Source organism: Lepidothrix coronata, unplaced genomic scaffold (genome assembly GCF_001604755.1).
Source record: "Lepidothrix coronata isolate B3197 unplaced genomic scaffold, Lepidothrix_coronata-1.0 Scaffold15, whole genome shotgun sequence".
Lineage (NCBI taxonomy): Eukaryota > Metazoa > Chordata > Aves > Passeriformes > Pipridae > Lepidothrix > Lepidothrix coronata.
In genome coordinates, this window is record NW_016690195.1 from 8,286,091 (window position 1) to 8,310,218 (window position 24,128).

A 24,128-nucleotide genomic window follows, 5' to 3' on the forward strand; every position below is an offset into this window, starting at 1 on the left:
CCCCGCCGCCGCCTCCGCCCGCCGCCGCCGCCGGGCCACGGCCACGGGCAGCGCGGGCCGGGCCCGCCGGGCCGGGCCGGCGGGCGGAGGGGCCGCGAGGACCTGCGCGGGGCTGCAGCGGGGATGGCCGCAGGCCACAGGCGCGCCCCCGGCTCTGCTCGCGGCTGTCACCGGGACCCGCGCCTGTCCTGCGGGATTGGAATAGGGGAGGGTGGGGAGAAAAGGCGCGACCCAGCAGCTGCCACCCTCGAGAGACCCCAGCTCTGCGCGTGGTCTCCCGCAGATTTAGTGTCACCTTCCTACCCTGTCCCCCCCTCCCCCCGTCTGTGTGCGGGTGCTGAGGCGGGTGGGCAGGCGGTTCCCAGGTTGTGGGATGAGCAGTCCCGTTACCGCCCGCTCTTTGATACGGGTCGCAGGTCAGTTCCCGAAACTGCTCCGAGAAAAACCCTCACAACTTTTCCTCCTTGTGCAGAACTTTTTCAATTCGAAATACTCTGCTTTCCCCTGTGCTACGAACTGCTAGAAGTCTGCATATTAATGTAAAAACTCTCTCCAAGGAGAAGTAGTACATAAAAGGTTCCTGTGAAAGGGTTTTAAAATCCCAAATATAGTAGGCGTTAAAAACTATGTAAACATTTGTTGGGCATTTGGACACAATTTTTCTGCAGTTAGGTGACTTTATATGGCGTGCTTTTCCTCCCATGCAAGTCATTTTAAGCTGATTTCACATCAAAATAAGTTCTGCTCGCTTGCAACTACTAATATATTATTCGAGGAAGAAGCTGGAAAAAAGTTAAATCATTACAGTTCAAGAGATTAAGCTACTTTCCCCCTAAAGTTTGAAATGACATAACTTTTTTCCTTACAATTTTATTCTCAAATGCATGGTGAAATGTAAAGCATAAAAATTTTCAGAGATACATGCTGATGCAAATGAAACCCTTCTGTAAAACCTATGGTGTTCGCAGCCCTTGCTCCAAACTTAAATATTCTTCATACATGTTTAGTATAATCCACTGGCAGATTTGTAAAGTAATTGCTCATGTAAATCACCCAGTAACACATTTCCCCCTTAAGTTCTTTTGTAGGATTGTCTGATAAAGCCCTTTATGAATAGAAAAGCAATAATTCACATACAAGAGGTGAACTTGTCATGTTGAAAATGGAAGGTAAAATACAGTTGCACGATGAGGCACACGCAGTAGGATCTCTGACACAGGGAAAGGAGAACTGACTGATTATGTGTGGGATTTCCTCTATACCCTCCTGCAGAAAATGCGTTCGGAGCAGCAGAGATGTTTGTATGTGGAATGCGAAGGAAAGTAATATCAGAATTTAAAGTTTGTTGCAAAGTCTGCCTCGATACTTAAGTACCGGGGCCACGCTCAGTAGCACCTCACTCATATGCGCACAGAGAACCTTTCCTGACTTCATAAATTTACTTTTTCTGAAGCTGCAAATGCCATGGCTGAATCACAGTCAAAGAGATAAATCGCTTGCACAACTCTCAGCGAATGCAGAATTCTGAAAAGTAAGTGATTTTGTCCCATTCACATAAATTCAAATGTGTTCTTCTCAGCAATTTTGATTTTATTATTTTATTTTTACTGAGTATATCAGCCCCAAGTGACTGTTCACTTGGCATATGTCTTGCATAGGAAGGGTTAAAATCGGCAGGTATTTTGTCTGATGACTTGGCTAAGCGTCTTACAAGCAGGGCTTGAGTGGAAAATATTTAAACAAGAATAATTTCCCTTTACTTCTCTGTTCTAGTGAGACTTATTAATGTCTTTTTATTTTAAACCAGGAAATGATGCCCCCCACACCTTAAATCCCTGCCAGTTCTTATGTGTGGCTGCAGCTTTCCCAGATTTTATTCACATTATGACAGGCAAACTGTGAAGATCGATAACAGTGAAAGCACAGGTTTCAACATGCGCAAACCTCGATAACAAACACACCTTTTTTCACCTGTAGAACAGTATTATAGAGGTGTGTTTTTAAAAGACATAAGCCTCTCTGTGCATACACTTTTAAAATGAAACCACAAAGCCATTCATAAGCAAAGATGAGAAGGACAAAACATGTCTTCATAGTTTCAAGTAGACAACTCTAATGAAATACTCTATCTCTCAGAAAAAGTTTGTTACTGTATCTTTATTAAAAATGCTTTCGTGGTGCATTCTGAATTTCTCGTTAAAGCAGATCAAGATGATGTCAATATCAATCTGTTTATATTCACCACAAAGAACTGTAGAAAACTTAATAAAGGCAAAAATATTTTCATAAACTTTTTTCAGGCAAATTATTTATTTATGAAATAATTTAAAAAGAAAATTTTTACCTCATGGCTTAGATACATTGCATATGCTTATGATTGACACAATATGTTCAGACTCAAAGGCCCATATAGACCTCTTTTTTTTTTTTTTTAATCCTAGCAGGAATATTTCAAAACAACCAACTAATTCATGAAGTCGTACAGTAATTGTTTGACAGTTGTTTCCAATATAGGAAAATAAGTTATGTATATTGTTTTCATTCAAATATTTGTTGATTTGTTGTTAGAATCCTTTGACATTGACATGCCACAAATTGCATTAGGAGAAATATTGGAGATTTATTTTTGTTTATTATCTTATGCTGTCTAACTTTTCCAAAACCGCTTTAAGAAAGTTTTATTTCACTTTATTCAGAACTGCATGGAAGTAGGTTGTTGTTGAAATAACAAATTCAGCTTTCTGTAATAGATAAGAGCTGAGGAAATGAAGGAAAAGCAGCAAAGTGAGAAGATGCAGAGAAAGTGCTGCTTTCACTGAGAGGCATGAACAAAGTAACTTCAAAATAATCCTCCGTGGTTTTTTACACTCAGGCACATTCTCCATTGAGGGAGAATACAGAGGCCAGTCACAGTTGCTTCTTGAAGGAAAACAGTATAACAGTCATTGTTTATCAAGATGACATAACATGCCATTTTTGCCTTTATTGTTTAATGCAGTTTCTCTTGTAGTTTACTCAGCGTAGATACAAAGAGGGATTAACAGTTAAGCATAAGCATACTTGTTTTACAATTTCAGCCTTTTAGTGCATAACTTACTTACTTAAAGTACTAGAGCCTATAATCACAATGATTTTACCTGATGGAACATGCATTTCAGAAATATAATCCAACTGTTTACCCTAACACATCATAAATTGCAATTCTTTACAAAAACCTCAGAGATTGACATCCATTGCTCTTAAATGCCTGCTGCTTTAGCACACATCATCAAGAAAGTATTTCTGTATTATTCTCCCTCCGATTGGTAGTATATCACATGAATTCTAAAGACCGTTTTCTTAAACTGTCTTCAATAATGAGCATTTTGAGAAGCATTTAGTTATGTGTCTGAGGCACTCCAGTGCAAGTTTCTTGGGATCATAAACACGGCAACTTGCAGGATTTCTGCAGACCCACTTCTTTTCCTTGCACAACTTTTGTCACATGAAATCATCGGGTAACTTTTGTTCCCTGTCTTACACCCTGCAAAAAGTCAAGTTTCTAAATTTCAAGTTGTGTGCCAAAGGCTAAAAACTACCACTGATTATCAAAGAAACAGGACTGGGGACCCTAAGGATGTAGTTGAAACTTCTCTGAAAAGAGATTATGCATTGTGATAGACAGGGCAGCGCTGAGAACAGCCAATGAAACAGCATGCAACAGAAGAGCTAATACCATGGCATCATCCCAGATTCAACAGATGTTTTCTAGGGGGATTGGATATCTGGTAATGGGAAATGGAACCTTTCTTTTCTATGTCACTGGTTTTAACACAGGCCAGTAGCGATGGAAAGTCAATAATATCCAATGCTTATTTGGTAGCTTTCCCCACTGCGTGGTAGAAAAATGTCCTCCTGCCTGTAACACACCATGGCTGGCCAGGACTTTCCAGCACCCCGGTGGCACTGCTGGCAAAAGGGCCTTGTACAGAAATGCTTGGAAGCCCTTTTCCTGTGAGCAGTCTCCCAACGAGGGCCGAGGAACACCAACCAGGCATAGACTGCTCCTGCTAATGGTGTGTCTGCAGATAGTTAAATAATTCTGGCAGCCACGAAAGATAATTTATCACTTTACACTATCATAAAATCTACTAGAAAATTAAAAATGCTAAAACACCAGACTCCCTAAAATCATTTACATGCAGGAATCCACATAATTGTATAGATTTTGATCTTAAAAATGCTATGTAAAAGGCATTCATCCAAAGTCTGAAAAGTCTCACATGCACATACACATACATATGAAGTAATACATAATGAGTGTCTCCCAACAAATATCAATAGAAGTGACAGCATTTCTTCCCACATTTCAACCGCAAGTTCAGCAAATCAAAACAACTTGAGCCCCCCGTCCTGTCATCACCCCCTGCCAGACAGAGCCACTACCTTTCCCTGCCTCAGTTCCATATTCATCTTCCCTCCAGCATTTCCAGCATTTCTATGAAGGTTAATCCAGATCAGTTCAAAGTGCACTGAAGTCAATGGAAGAAAAAAAAAAGCTATAAGTAAGTTGTTATTACATTAGGTCCTATATGCAAGTATTTTTCAATCTTATCCCTAAGGTTCACTGCTATGAAATTACAGTATTCTGGACATAATAATATTAAAACTCATTACAGTGTCTCCTAATATAAAATAACAATTCTCTACAATTGAAGTCTTTGGCTCAAGAGGAGTTTTCTTTCATTTGATTTCTTGTAAATATTTTTTTTTTCCATTTGTGACTTCTCACTGTGTTCAAATCTTTATTTTAATGTGACAGACTACAAGCAACATGCTTTTATTGCAGAGAAGATTTATTCACAATGATACTGATGCAAAGTCTCAGATTAAGTCTAGGGAAAGAAAATATGTTACAAATATATATATATATATATATATATACACACACGTATGTATGTATTTCACTTCGCAAAAAAGTGCACTTTCCACTCTTATGAACCTCAAATGCATAGCCACAATATATGGCCCAGTAGTTGCAGTCACAGCACTTGGGAATCTCAGGCACACAGTGCATTGGTAAAATTACCAGGATGCTGTCACTATTTCCAACTACAAATGGAGGAAAGTCATACAATGTAAACAAGGCAATGTAACACGTGGTCTTTAGCAGTCTCTCTCACTTTCCTATGAAGCTTTCAAGCACACACGAGCACACACAAATAATTACGCTCTGTGTAAGGAAGGGCTTGAACTTAATCTGGCCTTACCCTCTGTATCATGAGCCAGTCCATCTTACTAAGACATGATGAAACACTGCATTCTGGGGGATTTTTGTAGCAAAAAAGAAGAAAGATCAGCATGTTCACAGAGTCACAGAATGTCTGAGGCTGGAAGGGACCTCTGGAGGTTATCTGGTCGCATCCCCCCGATCAAGCAGGGCCACCTACAGCTAGTTGCCCAGGACCTAGTTCCGCCATTTGGAGACTTCGTGATTCTCCCATAGTCTACATGACTGCTATAACTTGTTCCTGATCAGAGACAACTCAAAGGAGCTTTCTAACTTGAGTGAGAAGCGCACCGTGACCTACTTTCTGTCTGACCTCTGCATAAGAATTAATACACATCCACAACTCTTTTAATGGTTAGTCTTTGGAAACAGGTAACCTAGCAAGAATGCCACCTTGATTAACATTAAGGCTTGTTGACACCAAAATTAATATATACCATGTCCTTTAGTTGTGAAATGGTAGTGCCAAAGACTTTGTTGAAAAAACATGAAACAACTGTAGGCATCCTTTAAACTTATTCAGGAGTTTGTTTCATTTTCCTCTGTGGTTATCAGTCCTGAGAGAAGTTTTCTCTGGAAACAGTCATTCCTTTAGGGAAGAGCACATCACTCTACATAAGAAGAAGAAGCCTTAACTCACTTGGTTTGGCTCTCTCACTTAGAAACCTCATTGCTGTTCATACCTCTCAGTCTTTGGGAGCTGGATCACATGTCCGTACACAAGGTTTAAGCACAGCGTGAATCAGGCAAAAATAATGCTGATGGATCAGCGTTCGTTTACACTTGGGATCTTGATGTGGTGAAGTGCAGATCATGACCCAGAAAACATGTGTGTCCTTGTCTACTTCAATGCCTGGACAAACTGATCCCGCAGAGGGTGAAAAAATAGTCTTTACAACTTCAATTTTTTTTTCTCCTTACTGATTCCACTGCTTTTATCTCCTTTCATTGCTCACATAAAACAGGCAGTTACCTTATGACATACTAAAATATTTATGTACTAGACTTCTTATTTAACAATGGCCAGAAATACCCTTAATAGGCTGGTGAAAAACATGAATAGTTTGTGCAATTTTCCTGTATATGTTTTATCCACTCAGTGTATGCATCAATAGAACAAAAAAAAAAGGAAAAAAATAAGGCAAAACAAACAAACAAGCAAACAAAAACCCAAACTCAAACCAAGTAACTCATCCCTGACCAATCCTTGCCTCTTGGTGCTTTAGCATTGCAAAATACACTGATATTATTGACATTAACATATGCATTGAACTAAGGGTCATTAGCTATTTTTAAATAAAGGAAATAAAGCTATGTACTACATTATGACTAATATATGAACAAATCACTCATACAGTTACCTGTAAATATTTGTGATTAATAGCTCTATATTTGTGGAAAGAGGCACCTCTTTGAAAGACTGATGCATAGGATATGGGCAGAAATTAATCTGGACTGTGTGGGAATTAGAGCAGTTGAAAAAAACACAGAGAATTTAAAAGTTATATCTATGAAAGGGCTATGTGACCTTTATGAGCCCTTAGTCACAGAAGCCAGAATGGCACATAGGAAGCATCCCTGGAGGTAATCATACTGGTGCCCTGTTTCTCCTTGTCAGGAGCTAGAGACAGCCCAACTAGCAATCCAGAGATGCAGCAAGGAAGCTGCACACTGTGATGAAACACTGCATTCTGGGGGATTTTTAAATTCAGATGAGTAAATGCAGTGCACCAAAAGATGAACTCCTGTTTTTTGATGAATACAGGTGATGTAACACACAGAGTGACTCCAGACCAGCAATGGAGTGTGCGGTCTCAAGAACAGGCACAAAGAAGAGAGGGTGACACTTCATGAAGTATAGAAAAAACAAAGGTTTTGGAATTTTGCACATCACTCTTGTTTGACTTCAGCAGGCTTTGCTGAGAGTGTTAATCAAAAGGAGGGACTCGAGTATGAAAACAGAAGTGCCTGCTTGAAACAAGCTAGAAGTATAGCTTGTACCTAGGCTGCTAATTATGACAAGCAGCCCAATGGGCAGTCGGGCAGAGAGAAGTAAACAAAGGGATGCATCAGACAAAGTAGCACCTCTCCTATACCAAACTTCGTGTATCATTGAGATCCTTGAAGAGATGCATTTTAACACAATCTGTGTAAGGACAAAGTCCTTTTTTCCTTTCCCCATTAATGCAATTCTTGTAGATATGCAAGTGTTAGAAGAAAAAAAGGCTACTTGGGAAAGGCTCATGCATAGCAAATTTGTTTTCCCCCTTCCCCATCAACTGTAATTACAACCATTCAGACAAAGCTGGTTTTCCCAGTAGGACTGGCTGAAAAGGCACTTCATTTACATGGCCTAATTGGGCTTTTTTGGCCAAGGTTGTTCTATACACTGACACTAGGACTAGGTACTTAACATTGAAAAGTTTATTATTGTGGTATTGAAGTTAAGGATTTCATTACTTTGAAGTTAGAAAATTCAGAAGGAAGGTGTTTCCTTTACCACTGGTGCTTCAGTAATGTGTACATGTATAAGAGTAATATTGGCAATTATGTTGGCCCCAAATAGTAAAGAGTCTGCAAATTAAACAGTCATTTTATTTTCTTCTTTCTCTATGAAAAAAAATTAATTGTGATGTATATGCTATTGCAAGAAATGTTGGTTATATAGTCCTGTGGCCTTCAGAAATCAGTAAGCGGATCAGCTGATTTGTGAAGATCTACTGCAGAAGCAGTTTAAGAAAAAATCATATCCTATATTCTGCTGCGTTTTTTTATCTTTCATTATTTTGTTTGTATCTATCTTGTCTCTCTCAGCAAGACACACAGTTCATGAATATGTATCTTATAACCTTTTCTAAGCCAAGTGCACTGGCTTAGTTTCAGGGCCTTCCATATTGTACATGTCCTCTAGAATCAAGAAAGGTTTTGCACAGTCATCAGTGCAAACTCAAGCCATGTCTAGGAAGAAAATTTACATAAATATTTCACCAGGCCTTAGTCTAGGCAAGATTCATGCAGCTGAACCTGTTTTTCTGCATATTTAATTGCCACAGTAATTAGAACATAAGGGCTCAAATCCACAAAGATATTTGGATGCCTAATTCTCATTAATTTCAATTGAGAGGTGGCACTTATGTCTCTTTATGTACGTAGAAGACACAGAAACCTCAAGAATCTTATCTATTATAAAACTCCCAGATAAATATTGCTATCAGCTTCCTCAGAGAAGTAGGAATTTTATTTTAATTCTTGATGAAGGCACATCTTAAGCACAGGAAATTAGATGATAACAATGGAGGCTGTATTTGTCTCTCACTTTCTTTGCACCCATCCAGCCATTTTGAACTGCAGAAAGTTCCCAGATCATGGGATGCTTTAGGAAACTCAAAAAAGCAAAATATTCTCTGGTGACTGCTGGAAAATGAAGCTGGTAGTTTATGCTCTTTTCTGGTCTGATAAAACCCCATAAAGCCAGTGGGATGAGCATGGCTCTATACCCCTACCTAATCCTCAGATGCAAAGAGAAACGGTGATCACACCTCCAGACATGAACTCCTAAGACTGAAGTTTCTGGACTTAAATGTGACTGTCCAAGCCTGGCCTGATGCTCAAAGGCTGGACCTGCTGTGCCGTCCTTCTCCTCCCAAGTCACACATCCTTATCTCTTTAATCATACTGTGGCAAAATTCCTGCAACTGCATGTAAGCCATAAAAGGGAACTTATCTAGTAGAAAATTACCTTTTTTGTCTCTTTTGTTAATTGCCAGTTCAAAACTACAGTATCTTAGATTTCCTTATTTTTAGGGACTTTGTCAAGAGACAATAGCTAACCTTTGGAGGCACGTCTCCAGAGCCACCTGTGTGGGTAATAGACAGTGATGACTACCATCAGCTGCTCTTGAAGGAGTTTCTCTCTTTTCACCCCTAACTACTGAAGAAGCCCAGCCTCTTCAACTGGAGTTGTTATTTGTGTGATATGAATATATACCCAGAATTACATGATTAATCACAGTCTCCCCACTTTTCTTCCTTAAACCTCAGTCTAAGCTTTGCTTTCATATGCTGTGCAACCGTAATGATACTTTCTAAATAAATGTTAGAAATACAGAAAGTATATCTCCCAAAGATGGAGCTTAAAGCCAGAAGAAACCATTACAAGCTTTGTTTTGTCTTTCTGCATAATTCTGGCCACAGAACATTCAATACAGGCTGTGCCAGGCTATAACTGCTGTGTGAAGATAGTATATCTTTCTAAAGATGTCTGTCTTGATTTAAAGACTTCCAATGCGTAAGGATTCACAGCACCCCTAGGTAACTTCTTCCAGTGTTTAACTATCATCACTCTTTAAAATGTCCCTGACCTGATTTAGAACAACTTCAACTTTCAGTTCTACTTTGTTTTGTTTTATATTAGTTTAGTTTAGTTTAGTTTATTGATCTGTGTTATCCAAATGAGATCCTCTCCTCCATGTATGGACTTATACAGATCATAGTTTCATTGCCAATTACCCTTCTTTCCCATAAAGCAAGCAGATGAAGTTTCCTTCGTGTCTTATCCTGGGTAATTTCAGTATCTTTTCTATGTCATTCATCATTCATTTAAATACTTTTTGAAGTAGAGATATTACAACTGGTCAAAGGATAGATATATTCTGTTCACCTTCAAACTTTAATGCTTTTCTTACTTTCTTTGCACTCTTAGTGCAAATGCTTACTTCATAAGTATTTGAGATTCACATATAACTTATATAAACATAAAATATCTGTTCAACCAAGAACCTAGGGATTTACTTTTTTTTAAACTTAGATATATTTGCTGATAAACAATTAATGTTTCTAAATCAATTCTCACTCTTTGTAGAAAACTGTTTTCTGCTTTGGGCTTTTTTTTTTTTTTTGGTTAGTTAGTTAAAGCATTAAGAAGCTTCTTATTGTTTGTTTTCTTTGATTTATGTGTCAAAATCAGAAGAAAATCTTTCAAGACTTTGAAAATTACTGAAATAAGCACAGCATACTTCATCCTCAGACTTCTCATGGCAAAAGTCTCACTAGTATAATTTACTAGAGGCCTTAAAAATAAAGGATTTCCTTTCTAATGGAAAGAAACAGTCAGTCATTACTTGTAGTTTCTGTCATAAGCCTGGGCAGCAATATCACTAAATAGTGCAGAGTCACTTTTTTATACTGACTATTATATACTTGGGCTTTAATGATAAGATCTAGGAAGGATTCTGCCTGCTGAGACACCAAGTTATAGTCTATCAAATGAAACCAAGCTAATAACTATTCCCAGGGCAAGACAAATCTGCAGGCACTAACTAGGTTAGTGGCTATTACACTTGACACTTAATCTTGAAGATGATAGATAGGGAGTAGAACAGAGGGGAATATTGAACAGTAGAAGAAACCATTCCTCTAAGGTGATAACAAACTTGTGACAGCACCTTGAACATCTTTCTTTACAGTCAAGCCAAAGCAACTTGAAATAACTTACCCCTCGGAAGGAACCAAAGGTAAGGTTTGCACAACTTTTCTCATCATGAGTGCTTTTAAGCCTAGACACCTGCATCAAGCAGACTTGCAGTGGGAAATCCAGGTGAAGAAGAAAGAAGTCAACCCATGCATCCATATGCTGCAGCAAAAGAGGGTTTGCAGCAGCCTAGGGCACTGCCTGTGGCATTGCAGGTCAGTGCCTGTTTGATGGAGACAGCGCTTAACTCCTGTCACATGTGGATATGAGGTGCTTCACAGACCAAGTACCCCTTTGTGCACCAGTGTCAGCAGATTGCCACCTGATGTTGTGCTGGTGGTCATTGTTTGTGGATCACTGCTCTGGTGGAGGTCCAACACAGCTGCCCCAGGTGCCAGGAGGACAGCTTCCCAGCCATCCCCACTGCTTAGACCAACTCCTTCCAACATCTGACTGACAACAGAAATATGCCACATCATGAAGCTTCAGCTGTGGGTGGCACAAAACCCACAAGCAGATCTCTGTGCCACCAGGTTTCGTCCCAAGCCTCTGCCAGCTGTTAGCCAGTCAGTCTCATAGCTATGCCCAGCAACAGGGGCTTGGGTAGTGCTGACTGAATGCATGTTTCTAGTTCTTTGTGGTTTTCCAGAAAGTACAGAAGTTAGTTTTGCTCCAATTTGAAGACAGTATGGATTAAAGGTATCTGACACCTCATTCTCTATTGAGTAAAGGATTCCTGGAATGGCTGAGCATTCAGGAGCCACGGGTGTCTGCTATAGAGCACACCAGCCCAAACGTTTGTGTACCCAGGCACAAATGGAGGGGAAATCACAAACACAAAGGACAAAATGGACAACACTTCCAGTGAGAAGCTACAGACGTCTGGTCATTGAAGAGGGTGCCACTTTGGCACAGTGGCACCTTCAGTGACACATTTATTTCCATGCTTTTCTGCTTTTATTTGTTTGTCTGGGCAAATACCTTAAGAAACTTTAAAAAAAATAATTGTTTAAATGTCAGATATAAATCGTGACTTATTTTAAACAATGGATGTGTTTCAACCAGCTCTTTGACATTAAAAGGCATATTTTGTCTCACAACCTGCTTAAAGCAAAACAAAAAACTAAGCTACAGCTCCTCACAAACAATGAAGGCAATAAATACAGTAAATTACTGTTTTATGTGAGACAATATACTAATGTTAACTGAAACAACGGAATTAGAAAACAAACTCCCTCTGGGGACAATTCTCACACCCCTGTTTTGGAAGGAAGCAGAGTTTACTTGTAAATAATTTAATGCATTTATTCCTGCTAGACTGGACTGACAGGTCTTCCATACACTGAAGCTTTGCTTCTCTGATAATTGCAAACGTTTTGAACTGAGAAAGTTGTCAAATGCAAAGGTCTGCACAGTCACTGTAGGACTATCTAGGAACATACAGATGTGCTATATAACACTAAATTTAGCTGTCATGCCAATCACCATTTAATAATAATAATATTCCTTCAGACCTACTTCTGTTTATGAGTATGAAAATAATCTCTCATTCAGAGTCATATAACAATCCCTTAGCAATTTTAACAGTTGCCTACATGGAGAAGCAATAGAAAGGAAAAGACACGTTATTATCTGGGTTTATTTAGTGCAGTTTAGCAACTAGAATAAAAAAGAAAAGGCAGCTGAGCCTGTAAGCACAACATGCTAACCTCTGCTGTGCAGCAATACAAAAGAACCGGAACAGAAACAAGAACTGCATAAATTGTATCCCCTGTTACCTGACTCAGAAAGTTGCCTTACAAAATATTGGACTTTGTTCTTGTGTTTGTTAACACTTCCTATTCATGTCTACTTTTCATGCCATTTTTTTACCTGCTTCATTCACAGTGTTGATATACCTTCTCTCAACTCACAGAAATATAGATAATAATAGACAATAATAGATTAGATTCAGAGTTTGTCAAACCTTCTTTTTTCAGCACTGAGAGTACAGAGCTATTGTAATCAATAGCTTCTTCTAATTCCTTTCTCTATCAACCACTCAAATGTATCTTCATATGCACCCTATGTACCATCTATCCCTACCTTCAACCTTCATGTCCCCTTCCTTTTCACAGATGACTCTCAAGCACCAGGGCTACCCAGAGATTTCTTAAGACTTGAGTGGAAAAGAACTTGGAAACCGGTCTCTTGACTCAGAGATGAACAGTAAGAATTTTGGCACTGATTTTTCCCAGAGATTATTATTCACAGTTGCTTATTCCCTGAACGGTCAGGGCCAATCTTGGAGACCATAGGCACAAATATGTCAGCATTTCAGAGCCTGCTCTAATCTAATTTGTAGCTGTGCAAGACTGCTACTTAGACTGGTCACTAAGTAGCAGCAAGCCTCGCTCCAGTCTCAGGAGATGAGACTATTCCGAAGGTTGTGAAATAGCTGAGTAACCGTAGCATGTGGGGAGGCCACCATTCCCGACACAGCTCTAACACTTATCCTTCCTGTGGAGCTCCCCAAACCACTCCCACCGGTGCAGGAGTTACCACTCTTCCTTTGCTACTCACTGCAACCCAGAGAGCTGGAGAAAGATCTGATGCTACTGCTCTTGCTGGTCTAACCCTCCCACAAATTCCAGCAGGGAAAGACAGTGAAAATTATCTGGGAATGAGCTGAATCAGCTTCTTTTGTGTTGGTGCCATGGCCGCACCCGCTGTGTGGCCAGTTCCACCCAGCACTGATCAGCTTCTGAGTAGGATTTGGGGAAGGCTTGTGTGTTTGTGGATTTCCCCCCACGCTGGGAGGGCAATAACCCAAGTCTGGGAGTGAAAGGACTAAATTTAGGTGTCTGCCTTGGGTTTCTCATGAGCAAAAATTGGATCTCACTGCTTTCATAGGATCCTGGAATGAATTTGTAAAGATCTTCACAAGCGATAGAGTTGTGATGTGCAGATTCTGCTCTCTTCAGGTATTTGCAGGAAACTGGCCAGTGGCTGTTGGTGCAGGAGGGCCTGGACTTGCAAATTCCTTGGTCAGTGGTCATGTGCCACATTCTTCTGAAGACTGGGAGAAAAGCACAAACCTCAACACAGTGATCTTGGGATCTGCCTCTGCAAAGAAAAGCAACAGCCCAGCAGCTGGTGGCCCCCACCTTTTACATGTATAAAGGAGAGATGTTTGAATGTGCTCCTGAACCATCACAACCATAATCCTAAAAGATCTGGGGCACACACACTTGAGTAGGATCACAGTGTCTTAGGACATTTTTAATTTTGAAGAGAAAAAGGTTGATGAATTGCTTCTGGACGCTCATGTCAAGTGTGTGATGCCAGCTCAGCAGCTGTCACTGTCTTCAAGTTGCAGTATCTTCATCTCTGGTGCCCCACCCCAACAGGATTTGCACACAGCCTTTCAGAGGAGAGGCACAGATACCTGCATCAGGAGTACTCAGGGTAGTAAGGGCTTTTAGCACACAGCGTCAAAGAAAATAGCAACAGCATGTTGAATAACTGGTTTGATGTGTGTGCTTCACGTAGGTTAATTTAGGTGGATCATCATCCTCATATTGTACTCTTGTTTCCTAGAAATACCCTGAAACAGGCACATTTATGGCATCCTGCTGATATGAACATTTCTACATTCATCAAATACATATCTCTGCTGCCACTAGTGTTTTACCTTGTGTCTGATTTAACTGAATAGTCAAACTTGAACTGGGTAGAAAATTGAGTAGACACTCTAATTTTTGTTATTTTAATTTTTAATAGGATCTATAATATACAAGGACTTGCTATGGAGACAAGAATGAGACACTGAGAGATTTTTCACCTCACAAAAAAGAAACAGCTGATCAGGGTTTCACAGAGGGGCACTGTGATGTTCCTGTCTGATATATGTAACCTTGTGTTAAAGAGGTTTTGAAAGTGTCCTTGCTGCTATTTACTGGGTATCAAATTATGTATATGTGCTTATTAAGAGAATAACATGTGAGTTTGCCTATAATCATTGTAGCTAATATTGTTATACCTTGAAGAGCAAATGTAAACACTTCTCAATACATTTTTAATGTTTACTTTGTTTATGTGGATGTACTTCCTTTATAATTATGGACGTTTTCATCCCAGGTGTGCATATGGGCCTAAATTTACAGATAAGCTTGGTCTCATCAGTTTTACTGAACTACTGGATTTTCAGCCAGTATATTTTTTCATATCGAGGAAAGAAAAACATTTTGAAGGAAAAAAGGAAGTCTTACAACTACAAGAGGTAGCAATCAGGGCTTGAAACTCAGAAACTCTAGAGGCACACACTCAAAATTAAACAACTGCTTGACTTGATTTCAAACTTTTAGCTCTACCCAGCCTCCTGAGGTCTGGGACAGTCCATCTGATATAAGCCTGAATCATATCTATATTACAGTGTTTTAATTATTACATCTCAGAGTTGTCACAAGAATACAAATATTCTCTATTACCAGTTTTTGCAGTCAGAGACACAAAAGCAAAAATCACCTATAAATGTTAAACCTGGATATATTCAGATTTATGCATCCAAGGTAAAATATTCCTGGAATTTAAGAACAGCATTAAACAAGCTACTATCTAATATACAATGGCAATATGGGCTTAAGTATTTTTTCTGATTTAATTCTTGCTTCATCTCCAACAGCTGTGGTTTAGTAAGGCGTCCAACCTCGATAAAAGTAATTCCTGTGACAGAAGCTATACTACAACACTTGGCATTTTGTTCTAATGTTAAAAACGTGTTCCATATTTCTCATGGAGTTTGTTTAGCTTTTCCTTCCAGCCATTAGATCGTGTTATGTCTGCTAGACTGAGAAACCCTTTATTATCAAATTTTGTTCTCATTTTTATATATATACATATATATTTATATCAAATCAAATTCTTTATGTTCTCCCATATATCTTAATACTCTAGGAACTCTGAGTTCTTCTTCTCTCCACTAAATCATGAGCAGCAGAACTGGGCACAGTAATTCCAGTGCAGTGGTAATTTAATCTTGGCAAACAAAGATTTCCAAAATGGCTTTTTGACTACAACATTGCTGTCACAACTCTTATTAGGCTGACTATCCAGCTGAACCATCTAAGACTGTTTCAGACCATGACCTCAATTCTTTATGGATTATTTTCCTTGTTCTTGTGTTCACAACATTGCATTTTCACATCCCAAAACATTTTGGTTCACCACAACTAGCTTACTAGGTCATTCAGTACCAATGGCCTGTCTTCTGTGTTATTTATCTTTCTTTCAATCTTTGCACCATCTAAAATGTATAACTTTTATATCCTACCCAAAAAATTACTAAAAGCATCATAAGCAGTAAGCCAAGTTAACTGATGATTGCAAATGCTCAGTAAAATCAGAGTTGCCTGATTTGTTAGTACAGTATCAGCTCTATTTTTGCCTGCTCCTTTTTTCCCCCACTGCTTCCTAGCCAACTCTTTAAAAGTTGTTATATACACGTTATTTGGACTTGCTGATTTTAAAATGTATAATTCTGGTAGCTCTGTTTATCATCACTCTTCCTCACTCTTAAAGTGGAAAGTTTCAATTAATATATAGCACTATCACATATTTTTCCTTCAAACATAAACCATACACACTTATTTAGCACTTTTGCTATTTCTCCATTGGTCACATTTTTTTAGTAATCTGTCAACACTGTCATTTTGATTCCATTTGCCCTCAATATTGCTAATGTATTCTTTTTGTTACCTTTTAACTTCCCTGACTTGTTTTCTTTCTTACTTCTTTTGCTCTCCACCTCAAATTTTTATACTGCTTTACTTCCTTATTGTCACTGCTATCATCTTTCTATTTCTTTGTGTAGGTAGATAGACAGCTTTAGATACATACATGAGGAGTATTTTATATTATTATAATTTTTACAGAAGATTGTATTTCCCTTTAAGCCAAAGGTTTTTTTAATCCTCTACACTTCCTTTTTGACTTGGAGAATGGTGGAACCACTGGTAAAGTCAAACAGTAGAACAGCTTCTGGAATAGTACATCAACTTCTACTGCTTCTTCTGAGTTATTATTTGTATTCTGTTTGCTTCCATCCCAACTTCACATGCAGAGGTTGTTTTCCATGTAGAAACACACATGGCAGCAGGGAAAAACCAGCAGGGAAGCACTAATGGAACAGAACTATGGTGCAGAACATGTAATTAGATGTGAATTTGTAGTGTAGTGTGGCAGTAAAAGAGTGTAACTAACAGAAGCATCAACTATGCAAGAAGACATATAGTGTAACATTATTTCCCTATAGCTCTGCTCTGACCATGGACAAATCATCATATTCAGTCTTGGGCACCTCCTTAGTAATTTAGAAGGAATTCAAAGAAGAGTGACTAAATGATTACATGCTGATCAAATAAGACTGAGGCTATGGACACATGAAAAGAGCTCAAGGCTTGAGCCTGGAGCAAGTTGTACCATTGCATCTCCATACAAAGAAACTAAGCATGATTATATGTACACAACACAATCTAAATACATAACTCTGGAATATATATCTACAGAGACTTACACTTAAAAATGTATATTAAAAGAATGTTCAGATTGCAAAATCAAACAGTCAAGTGGTAGGAAATGCCAGCACAATTTTACCTTTGTCCCTTTGTGAATATTCATGATGATACAGCCTGTAGCTGTATGATCCATCAACAATGTATTTTTCCATACTCACATCCTGGCTTATGTTTACCTCCACTTGTCTGATCCCTGCCACAGCTCCTGCTTTTCTTATGTTTTATCCTCTCCTCCATCCACTGTATGATACTTCTTCTGTTTGTCCATAATCCTTGCTCTTTAAGCTTCTCTTTTTGCATGTACCTCTTCCTTCTTTTAGTCTTCTCTTAGCACTTCCCACCTTTCTCATCTCTCCACATTAGTCAGGTCATTCTTCTTTGCCTCCTACAAACATCATAGCAAAGGGAATGCTGAAAACACAAAAAAGCCCAATTTACTGCTCTCATGTCTGATATTCAGGCCCACAGAGGCATGAACAGCTGGAACAAAAATATAAAGGCTTTTTCTACTTTTTCAGCTGTCTTAAAGTAAGCTCAGGCACTAAAGGGGAGGCATAGTTGTGTCAGAGCTCTGTTGTTGTTGAGCTTGCTAAATTAAGGTAGAAATTTTGAAGAATGAAATCAGCATAACAAGAGTCTGTTAAACCTGTGTAAGCAGTGAATTTTTTTCCCTTGGAATTGCGTAGTTTGACAGGGATGTCAGGGGATGACAAAAAGCATAGGCCTAGTGCTAGGGGTCATCTTCCCCAGGAACTAAAAGTCAAATGTGTGCTGCAAAGCACGTCTGTTACAGCTTCTCAAGAGAAAATAATCTATTTTTTTTGCTCTTGTGGTAGATTTTCTCCCCTTGATCCCAGTCTTAGGGAAGGCTGACTTGTGCTGTTTTGTACTCTGCAAAGAAATAAGTTCAAGACATTCATGTAGAGACTAAACATTCTGTTCAAATGGTCAAAGGGTGATATATCAGCATGGAGCAAGACTAACAAGAAGTAATGGCAGCCATGACTGTAGATGGGTCTAACAGCCCTACCCAATACCATGGAGAGAAAAACTGGCGACACAGTGGCTTAGGGGAAAACATAACACCCTACAAATATCTGGCAAATACTGCAGAAAGGATGAACAGAAATTATTTAGGATTCCCTGAGTGGAAATTAAAGCATGAAACAGTGGTATGAAATAAGGTCATATGGGAACTAATGCAAACCCTTTAAATTTTTCTCTGAGCAAAAATATGAAGTGTAGCATGGGGAATATGAAGTGTAGCGTGGAGGAGGAGCTGGGCTGAATGATTTAGTAGAACTTTTCCATCTCTTTTTTTCTGTAGTTAGTGGTAGAAGGTTTACCAGTGACCAAAAAGAAAAAAAAAAAGAAATTCCCTCCCACTGTTCGTCCAGTCTCATTAGGTGTCTCATTAGGTGAAGACTCTGCTCTCTTTAAGGATCAGAAGAGAGAATGTATCAAGATGAAGAAACACCTTCAGTCTGTGAAAGAATTGCAGACATTATTGGTTTAGCCGTGGGCCAAAGGCAGCCAAGCTTCTTCTTGTAACTGAAGAAGAAACATTTAATGGAAATTCACATACAAGAAGATTAAACAAAAGCCAAGACAATACCTTTACTGCTGTGTAATTTGTTCAGTCACTCAAGAGAAAAAATAAAGTCCAACTGTATTTAAATGGCTGCATTAGAAATAGACAGAATTATAGTTTACAGCTTTTATATTGCTTCTACACTTTTTAGAGAAATATATTATATAAATTTTCAGTGATAATTTAAGGATTTAATTTCTAATCTAATCTTCTAGGTGAAAGAGCCTTTAGTTCTCCACACCTACATTCTTTTGGATGGGTGAGGACAGCATGAAAAGTATCTCCTAAAAATTAATAACTTGCAATCTGCTCAAATTTTCCATCTCACTCTTTCCTCCCTTCCCAGTTCTCTAAGAGACCCTTATTTTATGAGACTAAATAGCCTTAGAGTGAAACAGTTTACACATTCTTAAAGGGAATTATTTCTTGATAGCAGGTTCTTTGATATCAGCTGCTTCAGGTGGAGACAAATTCCTTTTGGGGATTAAATGCATTTCTAAATATTACCTGACGTAACTCTTACAAAAGACTATACTCAATTATCTGATAAGATACATGATAAAACTTCTTATGACCTAGAGCCACAAGACTAACATTTTGGTCAGAAAATGGGTAGTAAACTACTCGGAGTGTGGTTTATGGGTGAGAGACGGCAACTGTTTTCCAAGTGGCCCAGGACTGAAGTAACTGGGTCCAATATGGGGTCCAAAGGTGATTTCTTGGTATCAATCACAGCTCAATTCCTCCCACAGAGGGAACTAAAGTTACTTAGGAGGCCCCACAGTAGTAAAGCCATGACACCAGAAAGTCCCTACACAGAGTCATATTCAATGTGTGAACACTGTAGTGGGAGGTGCTGATGTCCTGTCTCTGGTGACCAGGTGGGACATGGGGAAATAGACTGAACCTAAGCCAGGGCAAGTTCAGACTAAACACTAGGAAAAGGTTCACCAAGAGGGTGACTGGTCACTGGAACAGGCTTCCCAGGAAGGTGGGCATTGCACTAAGCCTATCAGAGTTCAAGGGGCATCTCGACAATGCTCTTAGTCGTATAGTTTAGTTTTAGCTAGGCCTGTGAGGAGCAGGGAGTTGCACTTGACCCTTATAAGTCCCTTTCAACTTGAGCTATTCTGTGATTCTATGTATGTACATTGAGCATTATAAGTTGGGCAGCCAATAACAAGTCAATAATAGTAATCTACTGTTACAGACAAACAAGAGTTCTATTTACAAATCTTATTGTATGAGATGTTCGAAACTACCACAGTCAGAAAAATAGTAATTATGAAATAATAAATAATCTTATTCCGACTTAGAGGTGGTCAAAATAGCTCCAGGGCTTCAAAGACTTTTCTTCCCACTTCCCAGTAACTTTTAGCCTCAGTAGTGGCCATTGTGGTGGGACCTAGTGCTGTTTCTCAGTTTTCCATCTTTCAATTGTTGCGGGCAGACTGGAAGCTTGAGACAAAATTTATTAAAGAAGCCCTCCTTTTGAGTCACGAGTCTCCTTGCTTTCTAAACTCCTCCGGGAGAAGCCTAAGTGCAGCTGGGTCCAGGCTTATCCCCAGACTTTGTCGATGGTTTATGTGTAAAGGACTATATAAGTGTAACTGAACCTTTATACAGCTTTGTCCCACATGGTTAAGGATGGCAAACCAGATATATACGTATAATTGTATATGATTTATGATGATAATGATTAGACAAAAAGATCTTAATCAGAATTATTTACTACAGAGTATAGGAGCTTCAACTATTATAATATAGTACAATATGAAGCAATATTGAAGCAATTATATTAAAGCAATTGTATTAAAACTATTGTATTAAAGCTAGCAAAACCAATTATTAAGTAGAGATTAATGTTACTCATCCATACCAATGACCTTGGGCAAATGTCCTTCTCCCAGCCTCAAGGAGAAACCTTGAGGGGCATCCCCACTCAAGGGAGGAATCTCTACACGTACATCCTAAGAAGGGGAATGTTAGAAGACCCTGCTGTTAAAATTTGGGACTGGGCTTTTATAGTTTAACTGTCAGTCATGTATCTCCAGACCAGCTGTGTCAGCTCAGCACGTCTGGATAAGTTATCTGTAGTATCATTTGTTTGGTCCTTTATCCGGGTATTTTACCAGGTCTACCATATCTTATCTCACTCTCAGGATATTTAACTTTGGGATGGATGAGTCAGACTGGTTCCAGCATTATAAAATACCAAAAGCAGCATGACACCCCCTTCTTCATTTGCCACTGATAGCTTTGCAAATAGGGCATTGTTCAAGTTGTTTCCCCCATTCCAGCCTGAGCATCCTGCTACAGCAACACACCGTTTTGAACTGGCCTGTGTATCACCAGTGGCAGATATGGCATAGGATTGTTCCTTTCTGAGTTCAGATCATGTCCAGATTTACTGCTGAACAAATGAACCTTTGAGAATTTTAGCTTAAAGGTTTTTACCGTCTCAAATTCCATGTTATTCTGTTTTCTCTAACTTATGAGCTTTTCTTTCTATATTATTTACATATGCAGCTATACATGATAAAACATTCAAATACATATTTTGCTTGTAACTGCTACAGTCTTGCCAAAAGTATCTCTTAAATCCACCTTCTTCCACAAAGTCTCGTCTCTGATCTACATAAAAAGTGCACATCATGTTAATTCAGATTTATTAAAAAAACAAACCTGCCCAGCTATGAGATTAACACATATCAGATCACCGTATGCATAGTTTGTGTTTAAGGTCTATCACAGAAGATGCATATTCAGAAACTTTTAACATTGTGTTATCTTCTACATTGAGCTAAATAAATGTGATCCTAAAATGATTATATCTGCAAAAACCTGAATCCTGAAACTCACACAGTATCCTCATCGAGGCAAAAGCAAACAATATAAAAGGAGTTCTGAAAGAATAAAGTAGAACATTGATTAGAAAATGACGCCTTTATATTTGCTTCCTCTGGGAGTCAAGGAGATACAAGTGAAAATCCAGGAGGCAGTTTCAGGGAAAGGATTCTTATCACTCAAGGAGTAGGTTTTTCTCATGTATGAGGAGAAGAAAGCTTGTAGCTCCCTACTCCACTGACTCTTTATACCATGGATATTTGATATTTCCCATTCCCACACAGCCACTCCCTGTTCCTGCACAGCCATTGGAGTGACTGGTGTTGGTCAACAACCATGAGATGCTCTTACTGTCTGTAAGTACTGATAAAATACCATAGGTGTGCAGAGACAGGACTAAGGTGCTTTTGCAGGGGCAAATTCCCTGAAAATCCTTATAGATGATAGGGGGTGGGATTGGTTGGACAGTTGATGTGTTTCCAGCCACTGCTAATGTAAAAATAAACACTAGAACTCAGAGCAATTCCTCCACTTCTTACAAGTCATCCCAGCTAAAACTGAGTCTTTGTGAGATGGTGTGATAGGCACCAAGATCTGCAGAGATGGACAGGAAACTGGTCAGGGTTCTGCTTTCAGATATTTGGGACAGGATTTCTCAATCTGAGGACAGATAATAGTAGCTGTATTAGTACATGAGGGAGAAAAGTAGACCTGCTACATAGTGCAATCTTTTTACATCAACAAATAAATCATAATATAAAGACAGCAAGCCCCAAAGGTCTTTTATTCAGGTGTTGTATGTTTAAAAAAAATAATTTATCTCAGGTAGACTCTGTTTAAATAAAAGGTTCTTGGAAGACAACTCAGCAAGCATATTTAACATTAATGGGATAGGGAAGAATAATTTATGTACTTTAGAAAAAAGGAAGACCAAAAAATCATAAGAACTGAACACAAGCCAATTCAAAATTATTTAGGATGTTGTACAAGTTACAACAGTACATTCCGTGACTTGTAGCCTAAAATCAAATATCTTGAGGAGTTCTTTAAAAAATCAAAGACCAGACACTGCTCAGTATGTTAGATCTATGATGAATATGAATCAGTTCCACTCTCTTTTCAGCCCTGACCACCATTCCCATGCCAGTTGACTGAAGTTAAACTACGCAAATTAAACATAAAATGAGAATGCAGTAAATAGTATGCACTCAAAAACATGTACCTTCAAAAATGAATATGAAATTGCTTCTCTTTCCCATCTCAGTCCCTCACCTACTTCTACTCTGCCAGGTATCATGTCATATTATGTCTTTCCTCAGACCTCAAGACAGTAGACTTATACTTTATATAGTGATATACTTTATACAGAGATAGGCACATCTATAGTCTAAAACTCACAATAAGTCTAAATTTGGATTCTAGTCCTATTGCAGAATGCCACCTGCCTCAGTAAATAGTGTGCTTGGCAGTAAAGCAGCCTTTTGTATCTTTTTCCCTTGGAGAAAATTGCTGTTTTAAGGTACATTAGAGTATTAGGCTCTGAGTATAGAATAATAAATAGGAAAAATGCTGTAACTGGCAAAATTCAATCAGACATATTTATAACAGAGTAATCATCCTGTGAATCAGATTTTCAAGGGATGTGTTAAATTTTCCATAATTGGGAATCTTTAAGTCAAGACAAGATATCTTATTGAGAGGAATATCCCTATTCTAGTATAAATCCTTAAGCCTAATGCAGGAATAAGCTGGCTAGAGCTGTATGGCCTAGTGTATGCAGGACAGCAGATATCATGGTGTTTTGGTGGGAACTTATCATGTATGAAAAAGAATAGTAATGGTGAAAATCATAGCATTACAGCTATTTAAGTTGTTAAAATTACACACCAGAGTCCAGAGTTAGATTATTTAAGCACTTGGTTTATAAGGATACTAAGAGCCAAATGGGTTCTGATGGACTCTGTGCACAACATCCTATAGCAAACAGAAATCAGTAAAGGGAGTTATTCTTCATCAATCTCCAGGAAAAAAACAAACCAAACCAAACTAACCAACCAAACAAAAAAACGCAACAAACTAACAAAGAGAAAATAAATTAAACAAGACTGATGAATGCAAGGGATTTACAAGTTCCAAATGCTGATGAAGCATCTTTTTTGCAAAGGAAAGAAAAGTCAGCTTCAATTTCAGGAATGTGATGGGGATCCTTTTTTTTTAATTATTGCAATTTAGTTTTTCTTCAGAGATTGTGATTCACTAGAAAATCCACTTGGCACTTTTTTCATCATTGCCATTTATAAAACATTTTTTTCTTAATGAAGATTATCTACTGTGAGATGAAGACAGGAAAAGTTTTAGAACAAACTGTTTTACTGAGGATAGAGTAGGAAGTAGCAG

The 24,128-nt window shown here is 38.6% G+C and overlaps 1 long non-coding RNA gene across 1 annotated transcript; it reads left to right on the top strand.

Annotated features, from left to right (window-relative positions):
* The first annotated feature begins 118 nt into the window (after positions 1–118).
* Positions 119–14,349, top strand: LOC108493202. Its single transcript, XR_001873399.1, has 3 exons — positions 119–1,531; positions 12,857–12,947; positions 13,703–14,349. It is a non-coding gene; the product is annotated as an uncharacterized LOC108493202 (long non-coding RNA).
* The last annotated feature ends 9,779 nt before the right edge of the window (positions 14,350–24,128 follow it).